The sequence below is a fragment of the Lithobates pipiens genome, unplaced genomic scaffold (assembly GCF_037356315.1).
Source record: "Lithobates pipiens isolate NorthernLeopardFrog02 unplaced genomic scaffold, aLitPip1_a1.2 Scaffold_13, whole genome shotgun sequence".
In the NCBI taxonomy this organism is placed as follows: Eukaryota; Metazoa; Chordata; class Amphibia; order Anura; family Ranidae; genus Lithobates; species Lithobates pipiens.
Genome location: NW_027507718.1, coordinates 5278585 through 5298188, shown reverse-complemented (window position 1 = coordinate 5298188; position 19604 = coordinate 5278585). Strand labels below are relative to the sequence as shown.

Sequence of the window (19604 nt, the reverse complement as noted above, 5' to 3'; positions counted from 1 at the left end):
GGAGATGAATAGCCGCAGACTGGTCAGGGTGCCCATGTTGACCCGTGTCCACAGCCAATGCACCTACAGTAGGCACATGAGCATCAGAACTGGACCACATAGAAATGGAAGATGTGGCTTGATCTGATAAATCATATGTTATTCTATTCTACTTGTATTCTATCATATGTATGGCCAGGTGCATTACCTGGGGAAGAGATGGCACCAGAATGTAGTATAGGAAGAAGGCAAGCTGACTGAGTCAGTGTGATGCATTGGGCAGTGTTCTGCTGGGAAACCTTGGGTCCTGTCGTTTACGTGAATGCTACCTATCTAAACATTGTTGCTATCCAAGTAAACCCTTCATCGAAATGATATTCCTTGATAGGAGTGGGCTCCTTCAACAGGACAATACACCCTGCCACACTGTAAAAATGGTTCATAAATAGTTTGGAGACAAGCTTGAAGTGTTCATTTGGACTCCAAACTCTAGATCTCCAGAATCCAATCGAGCATCTGTAGAACCTGTTTGAAAAACAAGTATAATTCATGAAGGCTCCACCTCACAACGTACAGGACTTAATGGATCTGCTACTGACAGGTTTGTGCCATATACCACAGCATACCCTCATAGGCCTGGTGGTGTCCATGCCACAATGGGTCAGGGCTGTTTTGGAAGCAAAATGGGGACCTGCTAAATATTAGCTAGGTTGTCATTTCACCAGGATTTCACACAGAAAATACAGTTAAAGCTTTAAATAAATAAATTGTTTCCTACTAGACGTCCTCCGATGGTGTTAAAACAAGGACAATAGATAGTGTCTCATATGCAGGCCATGGTAGATCCACAGATACCATAAGTGCTTATTTAGACATCCAATACAGACAGTTCCAATGGTCTACGATACAGAACCACCAAATGCACTGAGCTGATTTTACGGAGTGGATTTCACTTCTGACCCTTAGCATTTATCATTACATGTTAATACAGTTAGCCTGTTTACTTATTGGTCTGAGCGTGGGTGTGGATGAGAAACCCTGGGGGTGTTTTAATGACAACATTGTCAGTTTTAACTCTTGCTGTGTCACCAACCTTTTTGCACATGATTTTTGTATACCGATTGTTAATAAACATATCTGAGGAGAGATTGCAGTTTGTCCCCTGCATAGAACAATAGTGGATTTTCCCAACTTTTTTTACAGCTACCACACCAAAGACACCTAGAAAAAGGGTAAGATAATTGATTACATTTTAAAAGGGTGCTGGGGTGCTTCAGTTGGGGTAGGAGGCAAATGGAATCATTGTGTGCATGCCACCGTAAACTCAAATACATGCTGAAATAATGCCTAGTGAACTAATGACTTTGTAGCATTACTTTCATTATTCTAGATATTGTTCAGAGTGTATAACTGAGCAAGTTAATGTCAATTCTCTTTACTTGTACTGATTAAGTGACCTGTATAACATGAATTGTTGGTGTCAAAATCCCAGCTTATATCAAGTTGGAAATGATAAAGGTGACAGATCACGAACAACACATTTCTGCACACTGTACACATTCAAACCAAAGTCTAACTTTATGTTAAAGAAATATGTTTTTATATGAAAAAAAGGATGTCATTTGAGCTTTGACTATGATACATTGCCTAATTCTTGACCACTAATCTCACTAACATACAGTTTTTTGTAAGAGCTGTAGCTTTTAGGTTTGGCAATGAAAGGAAATGTAGTCATTTCAATAGTTTTTACTATCTATATGTAAAAGAGAGGGGGGGGGGATCAGCTTAAAATAAATAATTATATGGCTGTATACAGTACCTGTATGTCATATTACAATACACAGGGGGTTATTTACGAAAGGCAAATCCACTTTGCTCTGCAAGTGCACTTGGAAATGCAGTCGTTCTAAATCTAAGGGTTAGATCTGAAATGAGGGGAAGCTCTGCTGATTTTATCATCCAATCATATGCAAGCTAAAATGCTGTTTTGTATTTTCCTTGCGTGTCCCCCTCGGATCTACTGCGACTTTACTTCCAAGTGCACTTGCAGGGCAAAGTGGATTTTCCTTTAGTAAATAAGCCCCACAATAGCTATTCTTTTTTGCTCCTTTTCCTGACATTAGTCTATGAGTGATCCAACTCACTTAAATCAATGCACTGCCTATGTGGCTGTTATTTAATGTCAACAGTTGTAAAGCAATTATGGTATCTACCCTGGTATCTATTATTATTATTATTATTATAATACAGGTTTTATATAGCGCCAACAGTTTGCACAGCACTTAACAAAATGAAGGCAGACATTACAGTTACATTACAATTTGGTACAAGAGGAATCAGAGGGCCTTGCTTATTAGAGCTTACAATCTAAAAAAAACCCTGCTTCTAGCGGGGGTTTAAACATGTATTAGGTGATTGGATCTCCTGTTACACAGAAAGATTTGAACTATGGTGTTGTATTCTTTAGCAAAGTTTTTCCTTTGTATTTAACACTTGTCAAAGTTGAAAGTATGTGGTTATTCAGAAATGAGTTTCAAAATATTAAGTTTTATCTCTAACCTATCAATTTAAGATAACATATATTCATTATTCTGTATGTCTACTTATTTCCAGTACTGTAAGACAGTACTAGGGAGGGCAGGGTTACCTTTGCTTATCTATTCAAAGATGATCAGAAAACTGGACAAAACTTTTTGAAAGCAGAATCAACTGTGGTTGGGACAATACTATGCCAATAAAATTATGTTTGCATTGTACATGGCGAGATTGACATACAGATTGTAGGCAGGGGTTGCTTACATGGTTTTCTGTTAACAAGTAAGACAGGCTGCCCAGGCTGGGAAGGGGTCAAATCCTGTTTCTGTAGTTTCCCAGTCTTTTCTGAGCTTTACCCCCTTCTTTGTGCTGTTAATAAAAGGGGAAAGGGTTCTGCAAACAGAGAGCTGCTGCATGTGAAGAAGACAGACACTGAAAAGACATGCTGTCTGCTGTGCTTTGCAGTCTGCTGAAGGACCAGGGTTTTTGGAAGACATCTAGCCATGGACAGATTTCATTATGAACTCTCCCCTCACTGGGCCACTACAATACTATAGTTGGAGCCAGGGGAAAGACATTGTTTATTAACCATTATGAGACTGGTCTAAAGTCTTTCAAAGGGGTACATGTTGATTCTGGCATATCAAAAGAACTTGGATCTTTAAAGCACAGAGGGGTATGAAGTAACAACTCTACCAAAAGTTAACTCAGCAAGATAAGGAGGAAGAGTGCAATTGCTATGGGTAACCAAATGAAGGAACAAGCTACAAGCAACCAATCGTTAAATGTGGCACCTGGTAAGGTGATAGGCCCTTCAGTAGTGAGAGGGTTGTTATCTGGCTCCCTCCCTAGCTGTTGGTTTTCAATAACAACCACAGCTGAACCTGCATAATGGATATCTATGGCCTGGTCACGAGGTATGGGAAGGAAGGAGTTAAAGTGGTGTTTCCGCATAAAAAAAAAATATGTGTAAAATTCCCCAAAAAATAAAAAATTTGATTTTTTTTTAAACTCACATCTAAATGCCTGTTGCTAGGGGGTCCCTCGTAGTCTGCCTCCTTCAGTGCCCGGGCACCTGGCGTCACTTCCCCTCGGCGCAGTCATTCATCTGGGACACGTGACAGGTCCCAGATGACTGCGCGGCATATCACGGCGCGTGGCGCCGCTCGCACAGTGGGTGCCCAGCTGTGAAGCCACAGCCGGGTGCCCACAGTAGGAATGCCGTCGAGCAGAGGGGGAGGGGACGAGCGGAGCTTTGTTCCCCCACATCGCTGGACCCTGGGACAGGTAAGTGTCCGATTATTAAAAGTCAGCAGCTGCAGTATTTGTAGCTGCTGACTTTTATTTTATTTTTTTAAGGGGCACCCCACTTTATCGAGCATGCATGAGGTCGATGCTAGGTGCTCTGCGGGACACCATTCTGTTACTGGGAGAGAGGTAACAGAGGTACGCTGCACTGGTGGAGTGGGCGCAGGCTCAGCTCATTCTTCCTAATGCAGCATACAAGTTAAAAAGTGTAGTGACATGGGACAAGTCGCTTTTCAGAGGAATTCTGCACTTTATTACTAAACACAGTGAAGGCTCATCTCTAAATTGGAAAACTGACTTAATGTTAGATTTTTCACATGGCCACAGTCCCTGCATAGTCCCGAGGATTAATGAGCACACTCCACTTGAAAGGAACCCCTATGTGCACAAGCGCAGATGACCCTGCCCACATAATCCATCTGTAGTATATCAATTTCCATTATTTTTGGTTCCTGGACACTTCTCCTCTATGGCGGCCATAGAGTGTTGTAGTGGATTTAGTCCTGACTTTGTGGTGTAGATGTGTCACAGAACAAGTACAAAATGCTCTGCCATGACATCTGTCTCACATTTTAGTGGTTTATTGTACTGTACTGTATATGAGCATAAATATTATTTAATACTTCAACAGAGTGAAAATAACATGTTATATTGTAGAACGTAGGTTGTTTACATATCAATATGAATGTTTTTTCTCTGTTATGTGCCATTATACATTTAATTCATTTTGGATAATGTTTTATCAGTATAACATTTCTTCCCATTCTCCATTTCTTAAAAATTGTATCCTTTTGAACATTTTCCTTGGAATGAAAACTTGTTTTGCCCCTAGATGTTTCTTTATTCTTTTTTAGTAGCACTAACATTTTCTTTTCATTTTCGTATACTTTAAGATCACCCAAAGGCTCCTGAACATTTTCATATTGTATTGTAGTAATGGTTGCTAGAGGACAGTGCTTTATCATATCTGCCAATGCACTACTATAAATTAATACAGAGTCATGGGTATTTATGGCCTACTAGATGCTTGCATTGCTATAGAATTTTTGTCATAGAAAGTGGATGGAAATTAAATATTAATATAGTCTCAGCATTAGTGGTTTGAATATAGTTGTTCTCGTGTTCATTTAATTTGGCTTTACACATTGATGCATTGATGTATGTGTGTACATTAATGTACCTACTTAAAATGGGTCACAACCAGCTGCAATCTGAAAAATGTAAAGCCATAAATACAGATAAAGCTCTGTTGGTCCTCTCTAAAAGCTTTGTTGGAAGCAGTCACTAGACTAATCCTAAAATACTAAAACCCTAATTATTTCTGGTAGCATACCACAATGCACATTAATACGTTGCCACGATTTGCGCTGCTCTACAACACGCGTTCATCAACTAATTGCATTGGGGTGCCATTCAGAGTGGGTGGCACCGCATTGTACTCATGTAACATGCATTGCCATGTGTTACCACATCGCAAGGAAGAACGGACATGCACAGGGCATAGGTTTCTCTGCTTTCAGAAGTAAAGTCAACCATGTGGGAAACTGAGCTAATTTACCAACTGCCCAATGTTCTTCCCCGTTTTAGGCTGGAACTATGTTAGCAATGTCCTGCTCTGCTGGTCATATTTCAGATGAGGAGAGAACTACCACCTTGCATGGCAACATTCTCTGCTACAGCCTAATAAACCACTGTAATAGAAAGAGGGGAAATGCAGTCCCGAAGGGGGAAGGAGAAAAGAGTATCATTCATACCAAGGAGTAATGGTTGTATGTAGTTTTGTAAGCATTAGCAGCCTGAATAAAATTAATGCAGCAAGCAAAAATAATTAAAAGATCACCCTCTTCCTCCTCCTGTACATGAAATACAAAAAGAGATACAGGCTTAATACATTCTTCAAGTCTTAGACATACTTTGGCATGGTTGTCTCATTCATCCAGCACTGAAGTGCCTTAGTGAAATGTTTGTTTAGCATACCTCTCCATAAGTTTTTTTGGATGTATTTCTATCTGAGTTGTCTGCTACCCTTTATGCTGAAAAACGTATAAATAAAGATTGAAAAAAGCATTAAAAGATAGTAATCAAGTACTGATGTTATATTAACTATAATAATCTAAAAGCCATATGTGTAAATATACTGGAAACGAAATTGCATACCTGGCATCTTATTGCTTTGTTTAGACGGTAGTTGTCACCGTTACTGCATGCAGAAGGCATTTGTTTTGGCATCTGCATCTGCCCCAGCTGCGTGCAAGTAGCCGATGGAAGTGGAGCAACGTGTCAAAATTTGCCAAACGTGCAGGAGTGCTGCATTGCCCTCAATACAGACATTATACGTTCGAGGCTGTGCACTCACTCCTGCACACCTGCATCCACCTCCATAGGATGCCTGTAAATAGCTAGATAGCTCCTGTATGCAGTAAGGGTGATAACACCCATCTGAACAAGGCAGAAGGATGTATGGTATGCCATTTAGATTTGCCAGCACTTATCTGAACAAGGCCTACTTCTTATAAAGTCAGTTTTTTGGGAATGGCAACATTTTATTTTTTGAACTCTAAAAATGCCAATAAGGAAACTAGTGTGGCCATCCTATATTTTCATGGGTGTCTAAATGTATCTTTTTTTGGGTAGTAACAAACCTGTGAAAATTGCTAGATGCTTGTTTGGTTTCTTCCTTATGGTTCAGAGTTACTGGAGTACCCTGCTATTGACTAGGTGTCTCTGACCTAGGGCTATAGTTTTGGGGCTTAGCAAGTCTTTTGCTATTGAACCTTTGTGTCCCTTCTGGCTTCCACTAGTAGTGTTTCTACAGTGGTGCATGCTGGGAAATGTTATAAAAGCTTAGAAAGGGCCTTGGTGAGCCCTCTCTCTCAGGCCTTGGCCTGGGGAGGACATGTGCAGTGTCTGTGCTGTGGAGGCCTGAACCCTATGGGCTAAACACAGGTTTGGCTAAGAGGCCCTGTCTGGCCAAGGAGGGTGCAGGTTGGTACAGGAGAGCCTAATGGATATTTGCTGGAGGTAGATGGGGTATCTACTTTCGGAGAATCTTGGCACTGTCATTAGGTAATGGAGTCTGGAAGCCTGATTTGTACTGGAACAAATGTAGACACAAGGGAATCCTGTAGCATAATCCTCATAAAAAGAGAGCATACTGAAATAACAGGCAGTCCAAAGAATGAAAAAATGTGGGAGAGAAAAATGCTCCCCTCACAGAGAAAAAATCTCTTTATTTGTGTCCTCAAATGTGTAAAACGTCCTGCTGCATAATCTTCATAAATGACAAACAAGTGGTTAGACAGTAACAGACACTGATTGAAGGTGAATGGATCACTAGGTACTTCAGTCCCGACCTTGTCAGGTATGTAACACAAATAAGAGCGATCTCACAGGCACCGTCAGTGTAACCATATGCCAAGTTTCCCACAACATGTAGGTATATAATCCAAGCAGTTGTAATAACATTACATAGCGGTTACTTACTGATAGTGATGGACGAACTTCCGACGGGACGTTTCGCGAACGCGAAACGCGAACGGACACAAACGTTCGCGAAAACGACCGTTCGCCGCGGGCTCCATTGACTTCAATGGGAGGCGAATTTCGCAAACCTTTAGGTCGAATTTGCGGCCACGGGGTAATTATTAGGGGGTAGCACGTAGTCCCACCACCTGGACAATAGCATAATACATGTATGAGGTGAATTTGGGATCGATAACTACAAGCATTTTTTTTTTATTTGGGAAATTGTTCTGACAATTCAGGACTATGGAGCTAATGAAGGCAATGGAGGAGAGGGAAGGTCAGGGACCAGGGTAGGCAAACAAGAGGGTGCAGGAGATACAGAGCACTGACAGCAGCACCGTAATACAGAGCACTGACATCAGCACCGTGACATACAGCGCTGACAGCAGCTCCGTGACATACAGCGCTGACAGCAGCTCCGTGACATACAGCGCTGACAGCAGCTCCGTGACATACAGCGCTGACAGCAGCTCCGTGACATACAGCGCTGACAGCAGCTCCGTGACATACAGCGCTGACAGCAGCACCGTGACATACAGCGCTGACAGCAGCTCCGTGACATACAGCGCTGACAGCAGCTCCGTGACATACAGCGCTGACAGCAGCTCCGTGACATACAGCACTGACAGCAGCTCCGTGACATACAGCGCTGACAGCAGCTCCGTGACATACAGCGCTGACAGCAGCACCGTGACATACAGCGCTGACAGCAGCTCCGTGACATACAGCGCTGACAGCAGCTCCGTGACATACAGCGCTGACAGCAGCTCCGTGACATACAGCGCTGACAGCAGCTCCGTGACATACAGCGCTGACAGCAGCTCCGTGACATACAGCGCTGACAGCAGCACCGTGACATACAGCGCTGACAGCAGCTCCGTGACATACAGCGCTGACAGCAGCTCCGTGACATACAGCGCTGACAGCAGCTCCGTGACATACAGCACTGACAGCAGCTCCGTGACATACAGCGCTGACAGCAGCTCCGTGACATACAGCGCTGACAGCAGCACCGTGACATACAGCGCTGACAGCAGCTCCGTGACATACAGCGCTGACAGCAGCTCCGTGACATACAGCGCTGACAGCAGCTCCGTGACATACAGCGCTGACAGCAGCTCCGTGACATACAGCGCTGACAGCAGCTCCGTGACATACAGCGCTGACAGCAGCTCCGTGACATACAGCGCTGACAGCAGCTCCGTGACATACAGCGCTGACAGCAGCTCCGTGACATACAGCGCTGACAGCAGCTCCGTGACATACAGCGCTGACAGCAGCTCCGTGACATACAGCGCTGACAGCAGCTCCGTGACATACAGCGCTGACAGCAGCTCCGTGACATACAGCGCTGACAGCAGCACCGTAAGCAGCCCCAGGAGGAAGTCAGCACAGCACAGGGATGGTGTGATCCCCTCATAATAAGAACCCCCAGGAGGAAGTCAGCACAGCACAGGGATGGTGGGAGCCCCTCATAATAAGAACACCCAGGAGGAAGTCAGCACAGCACAGGGATGGTGGGAACCCCTCATAATAAGCAGCCCCAGTAGAAATATGACACCGCTCAACCTCTTCAAAGAGGAGGGTAGGGGCATATAGTACGGTGTGCTTTTTTGGGTCAGGGAAGTGAGCCAAATGAATTAAGAAGGTCTGTGTGCTTGATTCCAAAAATTGTTTATAGACATATACATGGTCTACTGATCACATGTGTTGAATTCCTCCGAGATCCATGCCTCATTCATTTTTAGAAATGTGAGGTAGTTAACACTGTGGTGAGCTAGGCGAGTACGCTTATCGGTCACAATCCCCCCTGCTGCGCTGAACGTCCTTTCGGACAGGACACTGGATGAGGGGCAAGCCAACAGTTCGATTGCAAATTGGGCAAGCTCTGGCCAGAGGTCAAGCCTGCCCACCCAGTAGTCTAGGGGTTCATCACTCCTCAGAGCGTCCACATCGGCCGTTAACCCAATGTAGTCGGACACCTGACGGTCTAGGCGTTCCCTGATGCTGGATCCGGATGACACCTGTCGATGGGTCGGCTGAAAGAATGACCTCATATCCGAAGTCACCAACACATCTTCAAACCGGCCTCTTCTTGCAGGCGCTGTTGGATTGGTACCCGCAAATCCTTCTCTGGGAGTGGGAATTGCTCCTCTGCCAGCGCACGCAAAAGCAGAATGCAGCATTTCTCGAAGCAAGGCCTGGAAGTGCTGCATTCTGACAGCCCTCTGCGACGGCGGTAACATTTCCGCCATTTTGTGTTTGTACCGGGGGTCTAAGTACGTTGCCACCCAGTACTGGTCCTTGACCCTCATGCTTTTTATACGGGGGTCCCTATTAAAACACTGGAGCATGAAGGCCCCCATTTGCACTAAAGTGGAAGCGGTGTGGTGGCCTGGCTCCTGCTCATCATCCAGGATAATGTCGTCCTCTTCATTCTCCTCTCCCCATCCTCGCACAACAGGGATCCCAGAAAGGTTTAAAGCATGCTCTTCTTGCTCCTGCTCATCCGCCCCGGCACCATCCTCCTCTGACTCCTCATCAGACTCCTGTTGTTGACTTGTCTCAGATAGAGTAGCCCCCCCTGGGAATTCATCCAGCATTGCGACTTCCTCATCTTCCCGCTCCTGCTCCTCCACAGCCTGATCAATGACACGACGCAATGCACGCTCCAGAAAGAAGGCATAAGGTACCATGTCACTGATGGCGCCATGGCTGCGACTGACCAGTTTGGTGATCTCCTCAAATGGCCGCAGAAGTCTGCATGTGTCGCGCATGAGCAGCCACTGGCGCGGTGAAAAAAAACCCAGCTCCCCAGAACCGTTTCTTTCGCAGAGTTCATACAGGTAGACGTTAACTGCACGTTTCTGCTGGAGCAGCCTATCAAGCATATAGAAGGTTGAGTTCCATCGCGTCGGGCAATCGCAAATAAGACGTCTGACCGGCAGATGGTGTCGCCGCTGAATGTCAGCAAGGCGAGCCATGGCCGTGTAAGATCTTCTGAAATGGGCCGAGATTTTCCTTGCCTGCCGCAAGATGTCCTGGACCCCAGGGTATTTGACAAGGAATCGCTGCACGACCAAGTTTAAGACGTGTGCCATGCACGGCACGTGCGTGATTTTGCCCTGTTTCAATGCGCTAAGCAGATTGGCACCGTTGTCACACACCACTTTACCAACTGTCAAATTGAGCGGTGTTAGCCACTCATCTGCCTGTGAACGCAAAGCTGAAAGGAGTGCCGGGCCAGTGTGGCTCTTTGCTTCCAGGCACAACAGACGCAGCACGGCATGGCAACGTCTCACCTGGCATGTGGAATAGGTTCTGGGGAGCTTGGGCGGTGCAGTGGAAGAGACGCTAGCAGCGGAAAAGGAGGAGGCAGCTGAGGAGGAGAGGGAGGAGGATGGAGTAGGAGGAGGAGAAGAAGAGTCAGGCCTGCATGCAATCCGTGGCGGTAAAACCAAATCTACACGGGTGCCACGGGTTACATGCTTGACGGCCGTCAGAAGGTTCACCCAGTGGGCAGTAAAACTGATATACCTTCCCTGCCCGTGTTTGCTAGACCACGTGTCTGTGGTCAGATGTATCTTGGCACCGACACTGTGTGCCAGAGATACATTCACTTGCCGCTGAACATGGCCATATAGCTCTGGGATGCCCTTCTCTGAGAAATACTTCCTTCCTGGGACCTTCCATTGTGGTGTTCCAATGGCCACAAATTTGCGAAAGGCCTCCGAGTCCACCAGTTTATATGGCAGTAGTTGGCGGGCTATGAGTTCTGACAAGCCAGCCGCCAACCGTTGGGCAAGAGGGTTATCCGGCGTCATCATTTTTTTACGCTCAAACATTAGGCCCACGGAAGCCTGCCTTTTTGCAGAAAAATGTGAGCTTGGCGTGATGGAAGGTGGAGTGGAGGACAATTGTGAGGAGAGAGGAGAAGGAGAAGTAGAAGACGAGGCTGGACGGTGAGAGCCTGCAGTGTGGCTTTGTGTGTTCCGTTGCTCCCACTGGGCTCGGTGATGGCTGCTCATGTGCCTTCTTAAGGCGGTCGTCCCTAGGTGAGTATTGGGCTTACCGCGACTAACGCGTTGACTGCAAAGATTGCAGATGGCAACGCTATTGTCAGCAGCGGACACGTTAAAAAAAGCCCACACTGCGGAGCCATGTGCCGGTGTCCTGGGAGCGCCAGATGTGACCGTACATGGTCGATGACTCGCTCCTGATACATTTGCAGTCTGCTTTGTCCCTGCTGTGCAATGTAAGTCATTGCTGCTTCTCCTCCCTATCTGCTGGTCCATATCTCCCTCTGAACTCCCCTCCTCTTCCTCTCTTGTGGGCACCCACGTGACATCACTAGACACGTCATCATCAACGTCACCTTCCCCACCGCTATAAGTAGAGTAGGCAGCAACACCGGGGACCAACCTCCTCCTTGGGCTGATCTGGGTACTGGCGTCAGACTGCTGAGTAGCGCTTGTTGCTACCTCCTCTTCCTGATCCAATACCAAGAGTGGCTGCGCATCAGAAATGTCCTCTTGATATGGATCGGAAAATAATTCCAGTGACTCAAGCGGAAGGTATGTGGTGGTGGTGGTGGTGGTCGTGTTGTTGGTGGTAGTGTCTTTGGGGGTGCACATAGCAGAGAGTGAAGAAGAGGGTGCAGATCGAGAGGATGAGGAGGGTGCAGAAGAGTAAGGCTGAGCGAGCCACTCAACCAAGTCTGGTGCATCCTTTAAAGTAATTGAACGCACCTTCTGCAACTTCCCACTTTGGCTCAAGCCTGTTGCTCCTGCCCTACCCCTACCACCCCTGCGGAAGGGCCTGCCTCTTCCTCTGCATGTCATTTTTTAAATGACCCTGTGACAAAACTCTTAGTCCCTATACCGCTGAAGGACTGCTGCAGTATAGGTGAGCGGTCAGCAGTGGTGCACGTCAACCCTATCTATTGTGGACCTATAGCGGTCCTTACAGAACAGCAGACTGTACCGCACTCAAGCCTATGTACCGTAGCACCCTATACCAAGTTACCAGTCCTTATAAGAACTTTTGTGGACCAAGCAGGTTGTGTATTAGTGTTTAGCAGACTGTACGTCAGTCCCTATACCGCTGAAGGACTGCTGCAGTATAGGGCAGCGGTCAGCAGTGGTGCACGTCAACCCTATCTATTGTGGACCGATAGCGGTCCTTACAGAACAGCAGACTGTACCGCACTCAAGCCTATGTACCGTAGCACCCTATACCAAGTTACCAGTCCTTATAAGAACTTTTGTGGACCAAGCAGGTTGTGTATTAGTGTTTAGCAGACTGTACGTCAGTCCCTATACCGCTGAAGGACTGCTGCAGTATAGGGCAGCGGTCAGCAGTGGTGCACGTCAACCCTATCTATTGTGGACCGATAGCGGTCCTTACAGAACAGCAGACTGTACCGCACTCAAGCCTATGTACCGTAGCACCCTATACCAAGTTACCAGTCCTTATAAGAACTTTTGTGGAACAAGCAGGTTGTGTGTTAGTGATTAGCAGACTGTACGTCAGTCCCTATACCAATGAAGGACTGCTGCAGTATAGGGCAGCGGTCAGCAGTAGTGCACGGCAACCCTATGTATTGTGGACCGATAGCGGTCCTTACAGAACAGCAGACTGTACCGCACTCAAGCCTATGTACCGTAGCACCCTATACCAAGTTACCAGTCCTTATAAGAACTTTTGTGGACCAAGCAGGTTGTGTATTAGTGTTTAGCAGACTGTACGTCAGTCCCTATACCGCTGAAGGACTGCTGCAGTATAGGGCAGCGGTCAGCAGTGGTGCACGTCAACCCTATCTATTGTGGACCGATAGCGGTCCTTACAGAACAGCAGACTGTACCGCACTCAAGCCTATGTACCGTAGCACCCTATACCAAGTTACCAGTCCTTATAAGAACTTTTGTGGACCAAGCAGGTTGTGTATTAGTGTTTAGCAGACTGTACGTCAGTCCCTATACCGCTGAAGGACTGCTGCAGTATAGGGCAGCGGTCAGCAGTGGTGCACGTCAACCCTATCTATTGTGGACCGATAGCGGTCCTTACAGAACAGCAGACTGTACCGCACTCAAGCCTATGTACCGTAGCACCCTATACCAAGTTACCAGTCCTTATAAGAACTTTTGTGGAACAAGCAGGTTGTGTGTTAGTGATTAGCAGACTGTACGTCAGTCCCTATACCAATGAAGGACTGCTGCAGTATAGGGCAGCGGTCAGCAGTAGTGCACGGCAACCCTATGTATTGTGGACCGATAGCGGTCCTTACAGAACAGCAGACTGTACCGCACTCAAGCCTATGTACCGTAGCACCCTATACCAAGTTACCAGTCCTTATAAGAACTTTTGTGGACCAAGCAGGTTGTGTATTAGTGTTTAGCAGACTGTACGTCAGTCCCTATACCGCTGAAGGACTGCTGCAGTATAGGGCAGCGGTCAGCAGTGGTGCACGTCAACCCTATGTATTGTGGACCGATAGCGGTCCTTACAGAACAGCAGACTGTAACGCACTCAGGCCTATGTACCGTAGCACCCTATACCAAGTTACCAGTCCTTATAAGAACTTTTGTGGACCAAGCAGGTTGTGTGTTAGTGATTAGCAGACTGTACGTCAGTCCCTATACCAATGAAGGACTGCTGCAGTATAGGGCAGCGGTCAGCAGTAGTGCACGGCAACCCTATGTATTGTGGACCGATAGCGGTCCTTACAGAACAGCAGACTGTAACGCACTCAGGCCTATGTACCGTAGCACCCTATACCAAGTTACCAGTCCTTATAAAAACTTTTGTGGACCAAGCAGGTTGTGTGTTAGTGTTTAGCAGACTGTGCGTCAGTCCCTATACCGCTGAAGGACTGCTGCAGTATAGGGCAGCGGTCAGCAGTGGTGCACGTCAACCCTATCTATTGTGGACCGATAGCGGTCCTTACAGAACAGCAGACTGTACCGCACTCAAGCCTATGTACCGTAGCACCCTATACCAAGTTACCAGTCCTTATAAGAACTTTTGTGGACCAAGCAGGTTGTGTATTAGTGTTTAGCAGACTGTACGTCAGTCCCTATACCGCTGAAGGACTGCTGCAGTATAGGGCAGCGGTCAGCAGTGGTGCACGTCAACCCTATGTATTGTGGACCGATAGCGGTCCTTACAGAACAGCAGACTGTAACGCACTCAGGCCTATGTACCGTAGCACCCTATACCAAGTTACCAGTCCTTATAAGAACTTTTGTGGACCAAGCAGGTTGTGTGTTAGTGATTAGCAGACTGTACGTCAGTCCCTATACCAATGAAGGACTGCTGCAGTATAGGGCAGCGGTCAGCAGTAGTGCACGGCAACCCTATGTATTGTGGACCGATAGCGGTCCTTACAGAACAGCAGACTGTACTGCACTCAGGCCTATGTACCGTAGCACCCTATACCAAGTTACCAGTCCTTATAAAAACTTTTGTGGACCAAGCAGGTTGTGTGTTAGTGTTTAGCAGACTGTGCGTCAGTCCCTATACCGCTGAAGGACTGCTGCAGTATAGGGCAGCGGTCAGCAGTAGTGCACGGCAACCCTATGTATTGTGGACCGATAGCGGTCCTTACAGAACAGCAGACTGTAACGCACTCAGGCCTATGTACCGTAGCACCCTATACCAAGTTACCAGTCCTTATAAGAACTTTTGTGGACCAAGCAGGTTGTGTGTTAGTGATTAGCAGACTGTACGTCAGTCCCTATACCAATGAAGGACTGCTGCAGTATAGGGCAGCGGTCAGCAGTAGTGCACGGCAACCCTATGTATTGTGGACCGATAGCGGTCCTTACAGAACAGCAGACTGTACCGCACCCAAGCCTATGTACCGTAGCACCCTAGACAGACCAAGTTACCAGTCCTGATAAAGAGCTTTGTGGAACAAGTGAGTTGTGAATGATTAGCAGACTGCAGCAGAAGGGCAGCAGTCAAGTATAATATTCTTTCTATATTTGGAAGAAAGAATATTATACGTGTACAAGCCTATTACCGTACCACTGATACCAGTCCTGAAAAGAACCTTTGTGGAACTAATAGTAACAGCAAGTCTTTAAAATTATCCTCACTGCCTGACACACTGCTTCCTGCCTGTCCCTATACAAATTGGCAAAAAAGAGTAGGCTGGAACGATTAGCTGGAACAGCTCTTTTGTGGACCTGATAGTAACAGCTAATGATGATGATGATGATGATGATGAAGAAAGACTAATCTGGCTGAGCTGTCCCTAAAATAGCAGCATACAGCGCTCTGTCCCTTTATCTAAACTGACAAAAGAAACTCAGGCTGCTGACCTAACACCTATACCAGTCCTGAAAAGAACTTTTGTGTACCAAATAGCTAGCGTTTTCTCTGTCCCTACTCCACACAGGATCCTTTCCCTACAGTGACAGAAGAAAGAATGTAAAATGGCCACCGGATCGGGTGTATTTATAGGTTAGGGGGAATGTCCAAGTGTCCATGAGCTGTCATGTCTCAATTGGTTGTCCTGTAACACATGATAAACGTGTCACGAAAGGTTAAAGTTCTTGTATACATTAAACACGTAAGTCCGCCGGGGCGAACGACGGAAAAAGGCGTTCGAACCCGCGGACGGCGAAAGTCGGAAATTCGCCGCGAAACGACCGCCGGGCGAACCGTTCGGCCATCACTACTTACTGATACTGGATCACACAGAGAACTCTCCAATATAAGATAAAGTTAAATCTGTTGGTCTATATGTGATAGCCATAGATCTCCAGATAATGATTGTTCATCTGTGGTAAAAATAGTGATTCCTCATCCAAGATAGATTGTCAATATGTATCAGGCTGTTTGATGAACCAATGAAGTAATATAACCCATAGTCACAGTGTCTGTTCTCCATAATTAAATAACCCATTAGATTCCATCTTGAGGTCAATCATGCTGATAGATTCAAAATTGTATCATCAGGTTCATCAGATTCCAGCCCATTCCTTCAAGCCCATCATAGGGTGTTAGCTCGGGGTAAAGGGGCAAAAACCAGGGGTGTCCGTCCCAGCATAAAGAGCTAAACGCTTACATGTTTCATTCCTTGATTTGCGGAATTTCGTCAGAGCTTGGGGTACTTTCAGGCGCTTATAGGGGGTGTATTATATTGGGGAGGGAGGGATCATATATCTCTTTTATCATCTTTAGAGATATATTTTTGTATACATTTTGGGGGAATTGTTTGTACTATTAGTAGTTTAGACTATTTAGGGTTTTTACTAGGGATTTAGGTAATTTAGTATTGGTGTTATTTGTTTTTTGCTTATTTTCAGTGAATAAATATGTGTAGTATAACTCTTTAGGGTGTGTGTTTATATCATTCTGTTTGTTATTTTTCTTGGTCTTTGTCTAATTTCTACTGGAGACTTAATCCTTATCCTCTCTCCCTGTGAGCCGGAGCAATAAAACTTAAAAAATCCTAAAGACCCCTTCATTATCATGTAAGGCTCTCTATTGTAGCCATGGATCCACCCTGAGGTAATGCTAACCTTCTTCCTGCTGGAAGTGAGTTCACTTTTCCTCCCCATGCAAGAGGGGTTCTACACTAGATTTTTCCTTATTTTTGCACTATGGCAGGGATATGCAATTAGTGGACCTCCAGCTGTTGCAGAACTACAAGTCCCATGAGGCATAGCAAGACTCTGACAGCCATAAGCATGACACCCAGAGGCAGAGCATGATGGGACTTGTAGTTTTGCAACAGCTGGCCCGTTAATTGCATATCCCTGCACTATGGTAAAGTAGGGAACAATTATTCTTTTGGGGATGAAACCTTCCTATAACCTGGAGCAAAGCTATAAGTTTCCTTTTGCTATCTCTGGGCTGATAGAAGGAAGAAGCACTAGAGGTGGGCTCCAAAGCCACTTATAAGGAAGACACTGAGAAAGTGATAAAGCAATCAGTGAACTATTCACCCTGAGCAAGGCATTCTATAGCAATGGAAATAGTCTTTCCATTGACCAGAATTGTGTGTTTGTGAGTTGTAACACCTATATTCAATTGGTTTGAGTCTTTTTTGGTCATGCAGTACAGTACAATAATGAGATTGTTTTGACTGTCAATTCAGATCAACTTTGCAACCATAAAATATCTACAATAGATTTGATCATTATCTATTGCAGATAAATAAGGGTTGCAAAGTTGGGCTCCGATGCTACTTATAGGAATGATACTGAGAAAGTGATAACGTAATGAATGAAATAGAAAATTGAAAAAATGAAAAAAAAAAAAATACAAACACTCTGAAGAAATTAAAATGAAGTTTTAACCCCTATGGTAATAGACTACAAGTTCCTGCTGGCCTCTTCACGTTAAAGGGCATGTCCACTTTTGCAGCCAAATTGGCATAATACCTACTTTTTATATTCATAAATGTACCCATTCACATAGCAAAACATAAAAAAAAATGAAACATTGCATCTTATATAAAAGTAGCACTGGTGCGCTGTCTCAAATACCTCATAGTGAACACAAACCTCACAATTAGATCACAACTATATAATGCATCAGGTGATTAATATCTCCTCATCCAACTCCTCCACATACAAAAGAAAAGGGTCCTTGTGCAAAATAATTATACTTAAAGTGCTTGTGTGTCACCACTAGGGATGAGCTTGGTGTTAGACTCGAACATTGGCCGTTAGTCTGTTCGGCGAATTCAGAACTTTGTGGACCGTTGCTGGCTCATGATTGGCCAAGCATGCACTGTGACCCCGCATGCTTGGCCAATCACAGCACCGGCAGCGAGGAGAGACATAATTGGCCACAGGCAGGATGCCTGTGGCCAATTATAGCTCAGGGGGTTTAGTACACGCCCCACACTATATAAGGCCGCCAGCGTGGCGGCCTTGTGTAGTGTATTGGCATGCAGGGAAAAAGCTAGAGAGGCAGGGACAGTGTGTTCTTTTCTCAGCCATCTGCAGGAGTTAGTGGGTGTTGTGTGCCTCCAGTGCAGTATACACCTGTATCTACCCTTTATTGCTGGTGTTCTCTAATACAGGCATCTGCAGAAGTTAAAGTGGGTTTTGTGTGCCTCCAGTGCAGTATACACCTGTATCTACCCTTTATTGCTGGCGTTCTCTAATACAGGCATCTGCAGGAGTTAAAGTGGGTGTTGTGTGCCTCCAGCACAGTATACACCTGAAGATACCCCTTATTGCTGGTGTTGTCTGTTGCATAGCTTGCATATTAGCCTTTAAAATTAGCACTTTTGATTTAGAACGTTCGAGTCCCATAGACTTTAATAGGGTTCTAAAGTTCGTATGAATTTTCAGTCCGTTCGAATGTTCTGGTGCGAACTGAACCGGGGGTGTTCGACTCATCCCTAGTCACCACCATGTTTTTAAAGAGAAGAATGGCCACTTACCAGACCCATCGATCCTGCATAGGGGATCATAAGCGCATAGAGAAAATCTCAACTGGAAGACAGTAACTTGTTGCAGACCAATCTTTAAGACTCTAGGTAGATCCAGGCTCTCGACTCTCAGAGTATTTTATATTAAAAATGAGAAGAGAAGACTTGTAGTGTATTAACATTTAAAACCAATGTTTAATATGAAATGTATCACACTTACAGAGTAGTCACTTGTATAAGGGAAACAGTGTCAGGTAAGCATGACCGCATTCACAAGGACACTTTTATTTTGCACATGGAGGAGTTGGATGAGAACACCCAGCTTTACCTACAAGCTTTCTATATGAACTTTTGATTACTATTTTTCAGATTAATGAAGGACTGGATTTTTATTTTTTTTGCATTGTACATACAGTATATGAATTTTGAATTGTCTATTTTAATTGTGGTTTGCATTAGTGAATCATAACATGTTATCCATTTTTATATGATTTTTAACCCTGAACACTAAAGGGTAGTGGGCATAAAGTTTTTTTGAATCACTGTAGTATACAGTGGAACGTTGGATTACGAGCATAATCCATTCCAGGAGAATGCTTGTAATCCAAAGCACAGCATATCAAAGCACGTTCCCCCATAGAAGTCAATGGAAACAAAGATAATTTGTTCCACATTGACTTCTATTGCATGCAACACCACATGTGACCAGAGGTGGGGGCACCAGAGAGCCTCAGAAATACTCGGTTGAACTCGGAAGCCCTTCCGAGTGGTTCAGAGCATTTCCAAACGGCTCCAAACCATTCCGAGTGTCACCAGCACCCCCGCACCTCTGGCCAAATGTGGTACTGCACACCACATTAGC

The 19604-nt window shown here is 45.3% G+C and overlaps 2 protein-coding genes across 3 annotated transcripts in view; one reads left to right on the top strand and one right to left on the bottom strand.

Annotated features, from left to right (window-relative positions):
• LOC143973907 (protein FAM240B-like) overlaps positions 1-19604 on the bottom strand; it is an 86628-nt gene that overhangs the window by 33779 nt on the left and 33245 nt on the right. The gene's annotated exons all lie outside the window — the stretch shown is intronic.
• Positions 1080-19604, top strand: part of LOC143973906 (uncharacterized) — a 148013-nt gene continuing 129488 nt past the window's right edge. Inside the window, exon 1 of the mRNA XM_077474789.1 lies at positions 1080-1211. The gene's annotated coding sequence lies outside the window, so the exon portion shown is untranslated. The remainder of the gene's footprint in view (positions 1212-19604) is intronic.